Here is a 17823-nt window from a genome sequence, read left to right as displayed (position 1 = left end):
CACATTTGGATAGACCGTTTCTTAAAAAATTGTAAATTGTAAAAGCAACGGAGAAGGGATACAAACAGATGTTCTTGGAATACGTATAGCGGTCTATGTCAATATTTATGTCATCACTAATATCAATACATGTGGGTGTAACCTAAATAAAGGGTGTGCACATAAGTGCTCTTGCAAGAAGTGATCGCCGCTTTTCCAATTTCCAATTTTTTGTGAAACTGTCTATCCAAATGTGACCTGTTGAGACATTGTTGTGTGTTCTAATTAATCTACCCAGGTCTCAACTGGGTTTACAGGTTTTCCCCCTGTAGTTGTTCTTGTCATTTAGAATATATTTCATTTATTAATTGAGTCTTTCATGACTTTTTACAGTTGTACAATATTTGTGATCTAGAGCCTGAATATGATGGAGGTGGGACCTCCACTATCAGCCCATCGGGTGGTAGTCCCATCCCCATCAAACAGTGGCGGTCCGCGCGCCACATCACAATGGCAGGTGGATGTTTTGCAGTCCAAAAGACTGACTGCCATGCATACGACAAGCTCAAGGTGCGCAATCGTGTGTTGGAGGGAGTTGAACCCCTTCAACAGTGGCGGTGAATGCTCAGGCACCGCCATAGCGATTACAATGTCCCTTTCCACCGTCTGTTTTATGGCGGTTAACGTGCCACAAAATTGCTGACAGAAAGGGACTTTGGGGGCCTGTAGCGGGCCCTTCTTCCCCTCTGGATCTCCGATATGGGCCCTGGAGGACACATATGGTGCCCATCTACATATCCCTGCACCAGTGGCAGGCACTGAATGGTGCCTGCCACATTGAGCAATGATATATCGGAGTGATTTTTTGGTATTGCAGCATGTGCTGCAGGCCACAGTACACACCGCAATACAAAGGATACACATTGCGACCGCCTTGAATATGTGATTCCGGTTGAAGGACTGCCGGCAGTCTTCTTTTCAGATTCTCTTCATTTCTGAGCAAACCCTCTGCACATGATCAGGCCGAGCCGTAATGGCTGAATATTGTGAATAACAGATCACTGGGTCAGGCAAAATCTCAGAATCCACTGCCATCTCAAACGGAAGGTCAACATCCCATGAAGGGTTCACTGACATAATATCGGCTAGGAAAACATTGACCTACAACATGTTCGAGGCAAAAATATTGACAGCAAAAATATCGACTCTCTATACTTAAAAAGGTAAATGCCGAAATATCGGGAAAAAATATCGGTGTTAAAAATATAGTTTTATTAAAGATCCATTTTTAAACATATACAGATTCAAATATTAAAAATAAAATATATTAAATGCTATCATTAATTTAATAAAAATAAAATATTTGTGATATATACTTTAACAAATATAACAAATGACATGGTTGAGGTTCAGTCACTCACAGGCTCCTACAATTCGACCATTTCCCACATCATGGATGACATTGCACCACTCCAACAAAAAATGCCTCAACAAACCTATCCAAACCGTGGTACAATGACAATTTAAACACTGAACGCCACAACCTTAGGGCAATTGAACTCTCCTGGAGATCCAAACCCAACTCGGACCAACTAAAACTCCTTAGAGATGCTAGGAGCCTCTACAACAAACACATCAAGAGTGCTAAGGCGGACTACTTCAGACACCAACTTGATCAAGCTGCTAACCGCCCCAAGAAACTCTTCGAATTGGTCAAATAGCAATCAGTTCCAAACCACCCTGACTCTGGAGGCAGCTCACCCTCCTGCGAGGAACTTGCTGTCTTCTGCACTGAGATATCAAGACTCAGCACCATTGACCTCACCTCTAAGAAGGCTCTACTGACATCCTCCAGTTCAGCAGCACCCCTTGACATCTTTGAAAAAGCGCAATCCTATCATCCTGAACACCAAGAAGAATGCCTCATGGGGCACCTTTACCCCACTCAGTGGAAATTATATCAACAAAATTCTTCAGAATATCAACCCCTCTAACCATTTCAGCAACCCGTTGCCCCTGGCCATTTTCAAAAAAATCAAGAATGTACTCATCCCCACCTGGTCAAGGATTCCAAATGCTTCTCTATCACAAGGTACGATCCCTGACTGCCTAAAAGCAGCTCAGGTATCACCTATACTACAAAAAAGAAACACAGACAAAGCTGACCTCAATAACTTCCACCCTATCTCCAATATCCCGCCCCCCGAGCCAAACTCATAGAAAAATGCGTACAATCCCAACTTGTGATGACATAGAGAATTTCCAACTCCTAGACCAGCATCAATCAGGCTTTCAGAAGGGGCACAGCACTGAATCGGATCTCACTCATGTTATTGATGACATTTTGAAAATGCTTGACCAAAACGAATCCTGCCAACTGATCCTCCTGGACCTCTCCTCTGCATTCAACACGGTTAACCACGACAACCTCTTATCCATCCTGAAGAACAGGATGGGTTTCTCCAGTCAGGTGCTACAATGGTTCTCATCCTTCCTCAGCCACAGATCACAAAGAGTCAAGGCAAACCACTCTCTCTCCCAGCCCTCTCCAGTACTCATGGGTGCCGCCCAAGGGTCTGCCCTATCCCCTATCCTCTTCAACCTCTTCTTGGAACCATTAGCTAATTCCCTAAACTCTTCCACTTGTATGCAGACGATACGCAACTCTATTTGAAAATCTCATCCCCGGATAACATCATCGCACCCAACACTAACCTGACAGCTACTCAAAATTGGTTAACTGAAAACCATTTCCTGCTCAGCACCTTCAAAACTGAATTCCTGCTCATCTCTCCTCCGACTCACACTCCCAAGCCAGACCTTTGGCTAATTCACCTCACTGCTTTCAACTGCACCCCTCTCATCATAGACTCGGCCAAATGTCTCGGAATCGCCCTGGACAAGCACCTGATTATGAAAAATAATATTAGCAATGTGTGTAAGGGAGCTAACCACTTGTTGAGGACACTTAGAAACATCAAACTATTCCTTCCACAAACTGATTTTAAGCGGGTGGTCCAAGCGCTTGTCTTACTGAGGCTAGACTAGAGCAGCGCTACGCTCTGTAACCTTCCCAAACAAACCCTGGCTCGACTAAGGGCATCACTGAATGTTGCGGCCAGACTGGTTAGAGGCAGCAAAAGAAATGAGCACATATCCCCAGTCTTAAAATCTCTTAAATGGTTGCCCTACAAAGATCGAATTCAGTTAAAAATTGCCATTCTGGCACACAAAGCCCTTCATTTCAAAACTTCCAGGTACCTATCACAAAAACTTGAATTATTCTGTGGTGGTAGAGCCTCAAGAAGCGCAAACACTTTCCTTTTGAAACCCCTCATCCTGAGCAAAAAGAGAACTTGTCAATGTGCTTTCTCCGGCGCTGCCCCAAAGATTTGGAACTCTCTTCCACCGGAAGTACACAGAATCTCCTCAACAACTGCATTCAAAGTGGAAGCCAAAAGATTCTTAATGAATAAATTCTTACCTTAACTGGACTAGGTTTCACCTGCTCGAAGTCATTGATCACACAACTGTTGTACCATCATTTGATACTGCTATCCTTTACCACGTGCCCCCCTTCGTAGCCCGCTATATACCTGGCTTTTGTATTACTCTCCTTGACGCAATTGTCCTGTAATTATGCGATCATTCTTGTTTCCTATTCTTACCTGATGTCGATATTGTATTTATGTTCTATTGTAAATTGCTCTGATATCCCCCGGGATCTTGTTCTCGCTATATAAAACTTTATAAATAAATAAATAAACTTACTTTCAAAATCTTAGACCCACATACATATTACATATATATTAACTTATATCTAATTAAACAAATATTTGTAAATTATATTATAATGTGAGTGTTTAAATAATATTATATATATATATATATATATATATATATATATATATATATATATATATATATATATATATATATATACACATATACACCTAAAATATTTAAAACCACTTTAATGAAAACATCATACATATTTTACATTGTAATAAAAGAAATTACAAACAAAAAAACATAAACATTTATAAATATTCTTCTTCTAAAGAAACAAAAACATAATTATATCAATTAAAACAATATCAAATAAGTTATTAAAATGTATAATAAATACATTAAAATGTCCCACTACAACAAAAATAGACACTAATAATATATAAAATGTACTACTCCCACCTCACACAACACAACAGTAAGAACATTGTTACATTACATAAAAGTAAAATTTACTACTCTAAATACAATAAATAGAAAATTAGATCAAATATTATATTATTTTAAAAAGCACTAAAATGCACTATTCCCCCACAAATAATACAACACTAGTAAAAAGTTTAGATTGCAGAGAAATATAATTTAATAATCTCACTCCAATGACTGCAAAATGTTGGATTGCAGAGGGGTACAATATACTATTCCCACTCCAGTCAGTAAAACCGGCGGGAGAGTGTTGGATTGCAGAGGGGTACACTGTACTATTCCCACTACAGACAGAGCATCAGTAGGGAAAGCGTTGGATTGCATACGGGTAAAAATTACTATACCCACTCCAGTGAATGCAACAGTAGGGAAAGTTTTGGATAGCGGAGGGATAACATTTACCATTCCCACTCTAGTCAGTACAACTGTAGGGAAAGTGTTGGATTGCGGAGGGGTAAAAAATTAATTTTCCCACTCCAGTGAGTGCAACAGTAGGGAAAGCGCTGGATAGCAGAGGGATAACATTTACTATTCCTACTCCAGTCAGTACGACAGTAGGGAACGTGCTGGATTACTGATGGGTAAAATGTACTATTCCTACTGCAATAAGTGCAATGAACAACAAATTAATAATTATTTAAAATACATTACATACTACTCTTCACCCCTACAAACCACATAACCCACACCAAAAAAAAAATATTACCATATTAAATTATCAATTAACTAATTAATATTAATGAATAAATAATTATTAATTCATTAAAAATAAATAACTTCCCACCTTTTACCCCTATAAATACCACAACCCATACATACATTTACCCCCCAAAAATGTAAAAGCACAATTAACACTATTATATATAAATTAAATAAATATAATTAAATAAAAAAATGATTATTAATTTATTATAATTTAATGACTTCCCACCCTTTTCTGCTATAAACCCACAACCCGCTACAGAACTAAAACAATTAATTAAATGTAATACCTGCTAAAAGTGTAACACATATATTAAAAAGCATAAATAATACTACATCACATACATTTTAAATATATACTAAAATACATAACAGTAATTAGAAATTGATATTCTAAACAACTATATTTTTGCAAATAATAAGAATGATTTCTATATTTTAAAAATGTATATTACTTATCTTAAAATCAATATTCTTGTCCACGATATTCTTCCTTATGACATTTCTGCGTCACAATATTTCCAACTCGATAAATGTGTCAGTCGATATTACTGGCTTGATATTTTGTCTGAATACCCCATGAGTCTCTGTGTGACTTTTTTTGATCTGCCTTGTGTTTTTCCACCAATGGACTTAACATTATGAGGTATTCAATGGAGTCAACAATATATAAGTTCACTGAAGGGCTCCATGGTCAAGGGTGAAAATTATTTTGCCCATACCTAGCTCTAGGGAGTCAGGTGGGTGGTCGTAGCTGCTGGTCATAGCTCAGGGACCCCTATTGTACTCTTGGAGGTAGGCAACCTACTGTCTACCTTATGGAAAATGTGTGTAATCCCCCATAACTGGGATCCTTACATTCCCAGACACTTTGAAGTGTGCGTCATTGTATATGAGTGTTGATTGGTTGGGACTTCATGTGCAGTGAGAAGATGAAGGACACAATCATCGTTTGTCCTTTCCTGTGACCTTGTCAATGATGTTGAGCAACTGTATTAAGATAAAACTGTCAAGCTTGATAAATAGTACAGGTTACAAACTTGGGCCACCAGGACTCCCGAAGCATGTCCTGGATTAACTCAACCTTAAAATAACTGACATAGAGTGTGAAAGGTAGGTGCAAGGGACATAGAGGGTCATTAGGATGGCAGACAGACTTTAGTCTGCCCTCCATCCTAGTGGTAACGGGACCGCCCGCCTCTAAGGATGTCAGGATGCGACCGCCTCCGTGGTGGCCACATCCAGCGTTTTAACATTACGGACGGTGCTGCTGGCGGCAGTACCGCTGCGATGTTAAAAAATGTGTGTTGTGCATTTCCATGCACATCGTGGCAGGCACCACTCAGCGCCTGCCAGCTTGTGTATGGAAATGTAGGGGGTACCATGGGTACCCCCCAGTGCAGCGACACCCCACAACAAGGGGGCCCACAACGGGTCACCAAACCCAATCCCTGCCAGCATTTCCATGGTGGCATCGCCGCCATGGAAAGGTGCCTGGCCACACACATCCTAATGTGGCGGACGGTGCCTGCTAGGCACCGCCACTATATCAGTGGCCCTGCTCCGCCTTCCAGACAATGGGCTTGATTGCAACCCGCAGAAAATCTGTGGATGAACTTTGCCTCCTCCACAATTCCCACCACCACCCTAAACTGCTGGTGCGTAAATCTCAATGTGATGGCGGAACGATCGCCACCGCCGGCCCGGCGTTGGTGATTGTTCAGCCATCGTAATGAGCCCCATAGTTCTGTTTAGAGCAGGAAAGGGGCACTGATTGAAGCTAGTGCTGCCTACATGTGTTGCCCATGCCCCATGCAAGAAAGGATCTTTCCACCAGTGTTCAATTAGCCATTACTTGTGTCCTTACTGTTAATTTCCAGGGCTGTGGCTCAAGATGCACAATGTGGCAGGTGCCAGACCAGCTCTCCAGAGTCTGTGGGTTTCAGATGCAACTGATCACAGAATTGCCATTTAAGTTATTTTTTATTTATTTGTAGAACTTATATAGTGAGGAGCAAGCCATGGGGGCTGAAGGTGGGTGAGCTGAGTTTTGAACTGGGCACATGGATGGAAAAGAAATTGTGATCCTAGGAAGACCCAAACTTACTGCGTTTCCTCCATTCAGGTGACATGGCAGTAGGGTTTCTACTGCAGTCCAGAAGTCCAGTGGCAGGATAGAAGTTTTGGTGGAAAGAGGCAGGCTTTCTTACCTTTGAGCTTTGGTCAGATATATCAAGATTTTAATCACTGAAGCCAGTAGATTTGTCATAGGCATCCAATGCTGCATACAGTCTCAAAGGAAAGTCTCTTGCCAATTGTGGACTGGTGGAGATTAAAGAAGGAACGATTCAGTTTAGCGGGTTCTGTTTTAAGAAGAAACTGGACCTCCAGTCAGTTACTTTGTTGAGAACAGTTTGGGACTGGAGTCTCTCAGATACTGTTGCATTTCCTCTGCATACTGCTTGGGGGGAGATTTAAATAGAAAGGTTTAGAGAATGCATTCTTGTGAGATTGTGCAACACATCTTCACAAAATCAAATTTTGTACAGAGGAACAAACAAATGGAGGAGCGAATGGAACATAAGAAATTGCTCAGCCAAAGAGTTATACACGTGTCTTGAGGGTGCAATAATAGGAGCTGGGAAACAGCCCACGGCCTGATCACTTACTTCACTTCATATGTGTTCACATCTCCCTGAAGTCGTGTTTAATTTGCAAAAACTCTAAGTATGGATTGTTTGTTCAATAAAAATATAGTTTGAGTTTATAACATTGAGCCATAATTTAAGGTTGGCCATGTTGTCCCTGTGTTCCATAATGATTCAGTATAGATTGGCATGTCAGATGCAAGAGCTGTGGACCTGAGGTTTTCTGAGTGTTGCGGTGACAACATTTAGTTGAGGGGCTTCTCCAGGTTCTCATGGGTTTAGCTTGACGCATTTCCTGACTTTAGAATTGTGATGCAATCAAACATATGGTATGAATGATCCAACCAGTCTGCATATCAAGGGAGTAGAAAGAGCGATGGTGTTGGGAGAAGCCATACGTAGGGCTATAGTATGAGTTTTCTTTTCAGTAGCTTGGGAAACATTTTACGTATGAACATATCAGGAGCACACTTCTATCAGTTTCAAAGGGAGTTTTTGGAGATGTTCTATTGAATGTTAATATCCTCTAAGAAGATGTTAGTAGGCTTTCTAAATGTTATGATCGTGACCTATCCATCAACTGTCCAGTAAAGGAAAAGTTGCAGATCTTAATGTAGGATATCATTTGAAAGTACCAAGTCTTGTTGTGTGTTTGTTTGGGTGAATGCGAAAGTAGTTCAATGGATGGGGAAGTAGGTGAGTGGGCTATGCAGCAGTACCTACATAACTGTAGTGCTTTATACTGTTTGGATGCTTGCAGTGCCTTCCCAGTTCTGTCTACCTTTCTGTAGGATTGTGATTAAGGTCACCATCATGAAGTGCATGCCTTGAACAATTGTGGGGAGGAAGGCAGTGATTTCACAGGGATCTGCTTGAGCTGATTGCATGTTGATTAGTGCACATAGTCAGTGGCATAGTGTTGGATGGTGCAATCCGGTATCCGTTACTATTAATATGTCAAAACTGACACCCTGCCACTGTTTCTTTTGAGAATGCTATTGTTTTATTATATGTTCTAGCTCTGTATAGATATCTCAAATGTTTGTTAAATCAATCAATCAGGTGTTTGTTAGGCGTGACCACTCACCCATAAGGGTCTCAAGGGGCTGTGGGGTGGGGGGGTCACAGGTTCCAGTCCTTCAAGGAGGGGGTCTATCGAACAGCCAGGTTTTTGAGGTTTCTTGCGAAGATGGGGAGCAATGTTATCTGTCTGAGGTGGAGCGGAAGGTCGTTCCAGGTGCTGGCCGCGCAGAAGGAGAAGGAGCGGCCTCCCAATCTGGTCTTTCTGGTGCGGGGGACCTTGGCATAGTAGAGCTGGGCTGACCTTTGGGGTGCGTAGAATTTGAGTTGGCTGTTCAGGTATGCTGGTACGTTGTCGTGGAGGGCCTTGTGAGAGTGGGTTAGCATCTTGAAGGTGACTCTAGCTTCAATGGGGAGCCAGTGGAGTGTGCGCAGGAGCTGGGAGATGTGGCAGTGTCTTGGCAGGTTGAAGACCAGTTTTGTGGCATCGTTTTGGATGTTCTTTAGCTTGCGGGTGATGTATTTGTTTATTCTGGCATAGAATGTGTTGCCGTAGTTGAGCCTACTGGTGACCAGGGCGTGAGTGACGTTCTCTCTGTGTTCGAGGGGGATCCATTAGAAGGTCTTACGTAGGAGGCGCAGGGTGTGGAAGCAGGAGGATGAGATAGGGTTGGTCTGGCAGTCCATTTTGAGCTCCGAGTCCAGGATGATTGCCAGGTGGCATGCATGGTCCGTTGGGGTGGGTGGGCTTCCAAGGGCAGGGGGCCACCAGCAGGCATCGGGGTTTGGGCCCATGATGAGTACTTTGTTGATGTTTAGTTGTAGGCAGCTGTTTTTCATCCATTTGGCGTCAGCTTCCATGCCTTCTCGAAAGTTGTGTCTGGCAGTGTTGGGTTCGTTGGATAGGGAGAAGATCAGTTGGGTGTCATCTGCGTATGACACAATGTTAAGTCTGCAGGTTCTTGCGATGGGGGCGAGTGGAGCCATGTTGACGTTGAAGAGTGTAAGGCTGAGGGTGGACCATAGGGGGACTCCGCAGGTGGTAGGTATAGGGTGCGAGAGGAAAGGGCGGAGTCTGACCCACTGCATTCTGCTGGTGAGGAATGAACAGCTCCAGTCGTCGGCCTTGTCTTGGATCCCTGCGTCGTGGAGTCTGCATATTAGGGTGCGGTGAGAGACTGTGTCGAACGCCGCTGAGAGGTCAAGGAGGATGAGGGCTGCTGTTTCTCCTTTGTCCACTAAGGTACAAATGTTGTCTGTTGAGGCGAGGAGGGCGGATTCCGTACTGTGTTTTTATCTCTTGCCGGATTGGGAGGAGTCGAGGATGTTGTGCTCTTCGATGAATCTGGCGAGTTGGTTGTTGATGGCTTTCTCGATGACTTTTGCTGGGAACGGGAGCAAGGAGATGGGTCTGTAGTATTTGAGGTCTATGGGGTCTGCCAAGGGTTTCTTCAGGAGGGGGTTGATCTCAGCTTGTTTCCAGTCGTCAGTGAACGAGGCGGTTGCCAGTGCTTGAGCAGTGCTTTGTTGAGGCACATCTTGGGGGTGTAATCACCAGAGGAGGTGATAGCCAGGGAAAGAGTAATGGACGGAGAAGGCTGATGGTCCAGGGTAAATGAAAGTAGTTCTAGTAAGACGTTGAAAGATTCCATCAATTTTAGGAAGTATATGCAGTTTTTTTCCCCAGCAAATGGCTACCTATCATCTAAGTCTGTCTCCTCTCCCTGCACTGTGGCATTGGGAGCACAAAGAGAACAGAAGCAAGAGTGCAGTATATATTTGACTGAAATGGTCTGACCACAGGCAGCTGATGCAGAGGAGACGTCAATGCTTTGGAAAAAAATTGAGCTGAGGATGAAGGATCTCCAAAAACTGGTGCATGATGATCTGTGTTCCCGGTCTAGAAGAGATCTGTAAATATGATCAACATATAAGGGTCACCACAATTCTGTTGCATAAATTCCAAAAGAGGCTGGGTTGTGTGTTCAGTTACCTACATGCCTGTCTATCAAATGAAGGCCGGTGGTTGGAAGGATACAGGAGTGCTGCACATTACTTGGAATTTAAAATAATAGGAAAATATATTTTAAGGTGGCAGCTATGTTAGATTTAATAGGGAATTATTTCAACTATCATAGTGTTCTTTCAGTTGGTGAGGGCAAGAGGTTCTACAGTTCAAATACAAGATCCATTGAGCATGAGGAAACCACTTGAGGTGGGGTGGTTATAGACAGATACAAGTCAGTCATCAAGGATGTGACAGGAGACATGTAGGTAGAAAAGGGTATCATTTTACTGGCATGTTATGCCATTTAGTATGGTTTCAGATTCACACGTCTAGAGTGGACTTGTTTGTTGGAATTTACAATGGAGATGCAAGTAAAAGACATTTTAAACTGAGATTTAGTAAGTCATCATTGTACACAACCAATATCTGGAAATTGATTTAAAGTTCTGGATATATCCTACCAGTAATTGATATCTAGTACCATACATTTTAAAGAGCTGTAGAATGCATGCTACCTTTTCAAAAGCATGTTTTTGGTCCAATTCCCAGGTCTAACATGAGTGTCACACTCCTCTATTGTAAAGTTTAATGAAAATGCTGGTAATGAATAAAAAGAAAGTCATCTGATGCAAATTAGTGCCTTCAAGACTTATTGACAATGTTTTACTTATTTAGAATATGAAAAATAGCCTTTAAAAGCTGTGCAAGGAACACCACAACACATATGTTAGCTGTTCTGTTATTTCATACTCATCAGTTTTTTTCTACAAACAAATACAGGATTATCTCATAATTAGCAGTATTTCAATTTTATTTTTATTATGATTTGGAATTCCACGGAATTCCACATAAAATACAGAATAAAAACAGCTTTTTCATACAAAGCAAAAAGATAAAAAACAATTTCACAATTACACCTATCGATACAATATAATTAGCCTCGTAAATCTGGTTTACTAAAAAACATCAGTTGTTAAGATACAAAAATTAATACCTCATTTTCACTAAATTTCAACTGCGAGGGTAAGTAATCTAATACATCACATTAAAGGGCAAAAGTATCATATCAATCGGCTTTTAGTCTAAAAACCATCGGTTATCAGCAAAGACAAACATTTCGAAAGACAATGGGTGTTAAAAAAGTTTTTTGTTAGGAGATGAACTTGTCAAGAAGAGAATCAAAAAAAAGCAGCAATTATTTTCAACAGTACTAACTAAAGTGCTAATGCATTAATTAAAGTGCAAATGTTTTACTAATACTTTGTAATGCAACACACATAGTTAATTAACATTCCCACAAATATGATCTGAAGCAGTAAGGGTTTAATGGTGTTATTATTTTTAGCGGTCTATTTTAAAATATCTACAATTCACCCATACCCATTCATTTTTCTCTTAATAAACATTTAAAAATTCTTTAAAAAAGCAGAACATTTTAAAACACATCAGTTCGGATGGGGGGAACATAAGAAAATCGCGGGCCTGTTCTGCCGTTGCAATATTATACTGTAAAAAACCATGCCTTAAATATTTACGGCGAATTAGATGGAGTGCTGGACACACTATCAGGACATGATTAAGGTCTTGTACACCGCCATTGCATAGATTACAGCGTCTTTCATTTTTGGGGATACCCTCCCAAGCACCTGTCACAATCCTCAAAGGAAGCATGTTCAATCTCAATAATAAGAGCACGCGGCGTGCTCCATGATACAGGTTCCAAAATACATATGGCTGAGGTTTTTTGACAATAAAGCTCCCCATAATGCAATCTAGCCTTCCATTCACATTACATGTTTGCTGATCTCTTCTACTTGAGATCATATATATAGATTTTTTAATAATAAGCTTTAGAGCTGATTTATCTAAACGGAGTACTTCTTCAAAATCAAGATCAAAAATACTTAAAGATTTTAAATAATTTCTAAAGATTACACTTTTCTTTAGCAGATTAACAAAAATTTCCTTAAACAATGCAGCCCTTAATAGATTCTCCTGCCCATTCTGCAGAGCCTTACACCAGCAGTAGAAATTGAAACACTTACAGTGTCCCAAAATATTTTGGTCAGTATTAAGTGGGGACAAGTTAAGACTGGTGCTACAACTGACTCTACTTCTGCTACCAGGAAGTGTATATATGTTAATTGCAGACACAATACCAAATGAAATTATATCCTGATTAATCTAGAGCAGCCAAAAAGGGTGTTAAGGAGGTAGGGGTTATTTCAGATAGTTCTCCATCTTGTTTCTGGTTGTTTACAGTGGCGCTTAAAGTCCCTGAGGTCTTCTGTGTTCCAGCCTGCTTGAGCGTGAGTTCTAGTATGCCTGACTTTCTTCAGAGGAGTCGGCACACTCTGAGATCCAGTTATTGCATGTGCCTAGGTCTTTCGGTAAGTTGCCGGTAAGGATAGGCTGGTTAGATCTGAGGGTGTGGGTCCAGTCTGCTTCCACTATGTTGTTTTAGTTATGGCTAGCGTAGATGGCCGGCTTCAGTTAGAAGATATTAAGATGTACTGCTTTTTAAGATATGTACCATATCGAAATAAAGCCTAATCTATGATGATACATGATACTATGATGATATTAAGATATGCATATAACAAATAAAATATCATTTATTGTGCTACATGTGGGAGTAAAAAAAAATAGTTTAAACTTCATCAGATTACAGATTTGTGTTGATCATATCTTTAGTTTCATCATGGTTACAATCACATATTGTCTATTTCTTCTTTTACTTTAGTTCATGTCTAGACGACCTGATGGTGGTTTATTTTATCTTCCAAATATTGATAAAGTGAACCCCCTGTGCTAGTAGCAACAGACTGTGTTACTCAGCAGTAATATATCTCAGTGGATGAATATACTCTCTACAAATAGACATAAAGTGAAATTCAGACTAATCTACATTTGCACTAATCATTCCAACTTATCATCCAAGTTTTTTATTTAACCAAATAAAGATATATTTTATTGATTCCATCAGTAATGTTTTGGCTCCTTGCTAATGAATATGAGCCTTTTTTGAGCCAAACACATTTAACATTTTTTAAAAATGTGGTTAAATGTAACCAATGGTCTTTATCACAATGTTCTGGGATCTCCTGATAACAGATGGTGAAATGTTGACTTTAGGAAGGCACATAGTTTCTCCAATGAATTTACCTTTTTATAATGATTCACTCTGTCAATATCTTATTGATATCTTTTTGATTTTTATGTTTTAGTCGCCAGTAGGTAGTTATAGTTAAGACCTAGTTTCCATAGGAAAAGCGTGTTTTGACTTGCCGATATCTTTGGCACCTTTTGATGACTCTTCAAAAACCTTTCCCAAAAAAGTGTCAAGTTGGGTTTTGCTGTGCATGGAAAACTTAGGGGTGATGGTTCAAACGGGGGCTGAAAAAAAAGGAAGATCAACAAAAGTGTGTTTCCCATGTTAATTCCCATAGAGATTTTGAACACAACTACAGCACGAACTGCTGGATGGAATTACATAAAATTTGGCACAAAGCGAGCTCTTGTCCAGAAAGAGTGCTTTTTGTTATAAATGTGTTCAGTAGTTTTAGAGTTATTATCCAAATGTTTACATCTAGGGACCTGAACCTGCCTCAAACCCTCCCTTACAGAGATCTGATTAGCTGTCGACACTTCATCCAGGAATTGTTGGCAAGCATCTTGGGACTAGGCTTCTGCTGAGTCCCCCAAAAACTTTAAAGAAATAAAAGGGCCACAGTAGGAATACCCTAACCACTTAGCTTTAGTCCTGGGGTCCCTTGGGGACCCTGCCAGGGCAAAAAAAAGCTTTTTCTCTAAATGTTATCCACAAAATCATGACAGAGTCATATTTCTGTGTTAAAATTAAAAAAAAAGAAAAATAATCAATGGCCCCTGTGCTTATGTATAGCACCCGGGGGGGTCAGGTTCCAGGACTATAAAAAAAGGAGGGAGCTCAAGCAGTCCCCCTCCTGTGCCTCTTTTGAGTCCTGCAGACCACCACCTCGCTGGGACATTATTCAATAAGTGGAGGGGTCCACCAGGAGTTCCACCTGAGGCTGTTTGAAGCCCCGAGGAGTACCACATCCCCAGGACCAACATAATATTTGAAACTGGGAGGGGTGCTGCGGGGGGCCTTGGCGACCATCACTTCCCCGAGGCCGTCCCATGCTATTTAGAGGACAAGGGCCATGCAACCCCCTACTGGAGCCATTTAAGGCCCTCTGGACTGTCACCCCCAGGGTCAGCTCCTACTATTTCCACTCATGGGAGATAGCTGTTTGCTTTTGCTTGGCAGGAGCTGTGACAGGTCCTGCTAATCAAAACCTCCCTTTCCTGCAAGTGGGAGCTGTCAAGGTTCACACTCTTTGCTGGAAGCTGAGTTTTCATCTCTTTCTATGATCGCGGACATGCGGGCAGCAAAAGGGATGAAAGTGTTTCTCTAGCATGGGGGAGCTGCATTTCCAGCGGGTCCCAGCATGCTGGAGCAATGCCAGCTCCCACAGGAGGCAGGGAGCCAGCTGGCACCCTAGGGGCCTTGAGACTCCCACTGCGGTCCCCAACATGTACACTGGATGTCCTGGGTGGGTCCAGGGCACCCAGGGAGACATGGTCGGGACCTCGGGATGGGGTTCAAAAGGGCCAAAATCAGCCAAGGCAGAGAGGGACGCATTGCCCCAATGGAAGGCACTTACAAATATAAACATAGCTCCAATAACACATCGTTCATGACGACCCTGCCCTTGGCTTGACTGCTTTATGCTTGTGCAGAACCATGAATTTAGTTGTATCCTTATTTACAACCAAATCATGGTCCCTACAAAAGTCTCAAAATATCAAAGCATTTGCTGCAGCCCCATTTGGGTTTTTGCTAATATTAGGGTATCGTCTGAGAACATGAGTATTGGGACCTTTGTACCTGCAAGTGAAGGAGCATCAGTGGGGTGTGAATAGAAGTATTTGACCACCCTGTTTATAAATAATGAAAATAAAGTGGGGGCCAAAACACACCCTTTGCGTACCCCTTTTGATATTGGAAACTTGGAGGTGACATTGCCCTGAGTTTCCCAGCGGACCTGTGCAAAATTAGTCTCATGCAGCTTGACTACAAGCAGTAAAAACTCCAAAGGCATCCCCAGATCTTTTAAGACAGCCCAAAGCTTATTACACGAAACTGTGTCGAAGGCTGATTTAAGATTAACAAAGGCGGCATAAATAGTGCCACCTGCTAAAATTACAAAAACAACAATTGATGGACGGAATGTTGCACAATGGCAAAACATTCACCCCCAGTCACAGATCTGGGTTTAATTCATTGTTATTTTGCTCACCACACCACCCCTGTTCAGACATGGCCATATGCAAATCAGTCTTGACCCTGTGCCTCATGGGAACAGTCCAGCCCGAACTGCCAAGCCATGCCTTCCCTGGACCGGAAACAAGCTTCCGAGGACCGGTTTCTGGCATTCCAGCCGTCTTCAGCCCGGCTTGCTTGAATCCAGTGGCAAAGTGAGCAAGGGACTCACGTCTGAGCATACCCTGCCAACTTATGGCGAACTGGGGTGGCAGAGTGGGCTAAAGAACGGTGATGGATTAAACCCTGATCTGTTGACTGGGTGTGAGTGTTTGATTGGTTCAGATGCTCCGTCTATCACCACCCCCTTTTGTACCACTTTGTTCGCCATGAGTTGAATTCGAAAAAAAGAAAAGCTTTCAAGAATATGGTGAGACAACTAGTAAAGACATGTAAAAGGTTTTTGCTTTTTATTTGGGTCGGTGTAACATTATAAGTAGTTGTAGAATGGCAAATCAGCAGCCCAAAAGAGAGGTTTGAGATATGTTTGTGGAGATGTTATTTATTAGAGTAATTTGTATGATGTGTGGAAAGGTATATTTCAAATATACCGAATATTGTCAGTGTATGTTTGAAAGTTGAAGTGTAGTCTCTGAGTCCCATTCTGAGAATCTGGCCCTTTGCGAGCGCAATTTTTGCATTTGGGAATCATCATCCCAAATGCAAAAATCGCAAAATGCAAAATCGCTATATTGCGAGGAATTGCATTTAAGGAATCTCTCTTTGAGATTCCTTAAATGCAATTCATGAAACATTTCAGAATTGCGAATTCGCAATTTTTGGCCGCTATTTACCGCGAAATCTGACTTCGTGGTAAATAGCGAAAACTTAGAAAAATGCACTTTAGTGCATTTTTCTAAGTTGTATGTTACACACACACATGTCCTTTGGAGATGTGTGTGCGCAACATCAGTCTACATTTTCATTTCAGGGGTGCTACAGGGTGTCCTTTGGACACCCGTGGCGCCCTTGAAATCGCATCCTTATTTGCGATTAGCAAATTGCTAATCGCAAATAAGGAATAACTCCCCATTCATTCCTATCATTCTAATGGGGAGGTATTCCTTATTTGCGATTAGCAATTTGCTAATCGCAAATAAGGAAGCTGTAGAAATCGCATTTTTTTGCGATTTCTACATGAATCCCGTTTTGCGAGTCTTTAATAGCGATTCTTTAATAATCGCTATTAAGGACTCGCAAAACGGGACATTGATGAATCTGGCCGATAGTCTACTTTGGTAGTCGGAAAAGAAGCTGCGAATCGGAGGATGGAGACGGTGTGAAAGGAGGAAAGGAATGCATTCTACTTACTATTCGCAATGCCATTTACCAATTGTTTGCAACTGCAATTGTGGTTGCACACCAATGATCACATGGCAGTTTCCAAAAGGGTTGGTATCCATTTGTAAACTGTGAGAGGCAGGTTCTATTTTTTAAAAATGGGCTGTTTGCACTGGGGTTTACACCAGGGCAGTATCAGCTGGTTCTGCCCGCTTAAACTTGGATGCCTGTCCTCTAGGCCCTCGCCCTACCTGAGGCGGTGTGACTACCTTTCATATATTTCCCTCGCCAGGATCGTAATAAAAATTGGAGAAACTGAACAATGATCCCTCACTTGCTTTGGGAGTTCGTTTCTTGAAAACAAAAAAACCTTTGTCAAGCGGATGCAACATGGTACCTCCTTGGCAACGTTCATTGCTTTCAGTGGAGCCACTGCTTTGGTGGCTTTACTAAAGGCACAGAGATCCCCACCTGCTTAGTGCATATCTCTGGATGTATGTCGTTACCTCGCATGCATTTACAACGCATGCCTTTACGACAGAACTTTTACAACGCACGTCGTTACAACGACTTTCATTAGGGGGCGCTGGATAGTGAATAGTTTAATTTACTATTTCAACTCC

The sequence above is a fragment of the Lissotriton helveticus genome, chromosome 12 (genome assembly GCF_964261635.1).
Source record: "Lissotriton helveticus chromosome 12, aLisHel1.1, whole genome shotgun sequence".
Lineage (NCBI taxonomy): Eukaryota > Metazoa > Chordata > Amphibia > Caudata > Salamandridae > Lissotriton > Lissotriton helveticus.
The sequence above is the reverse complement of the archived record's forward strand: the minus strand, read 5'-3'. Positions refer to the sequence as shown.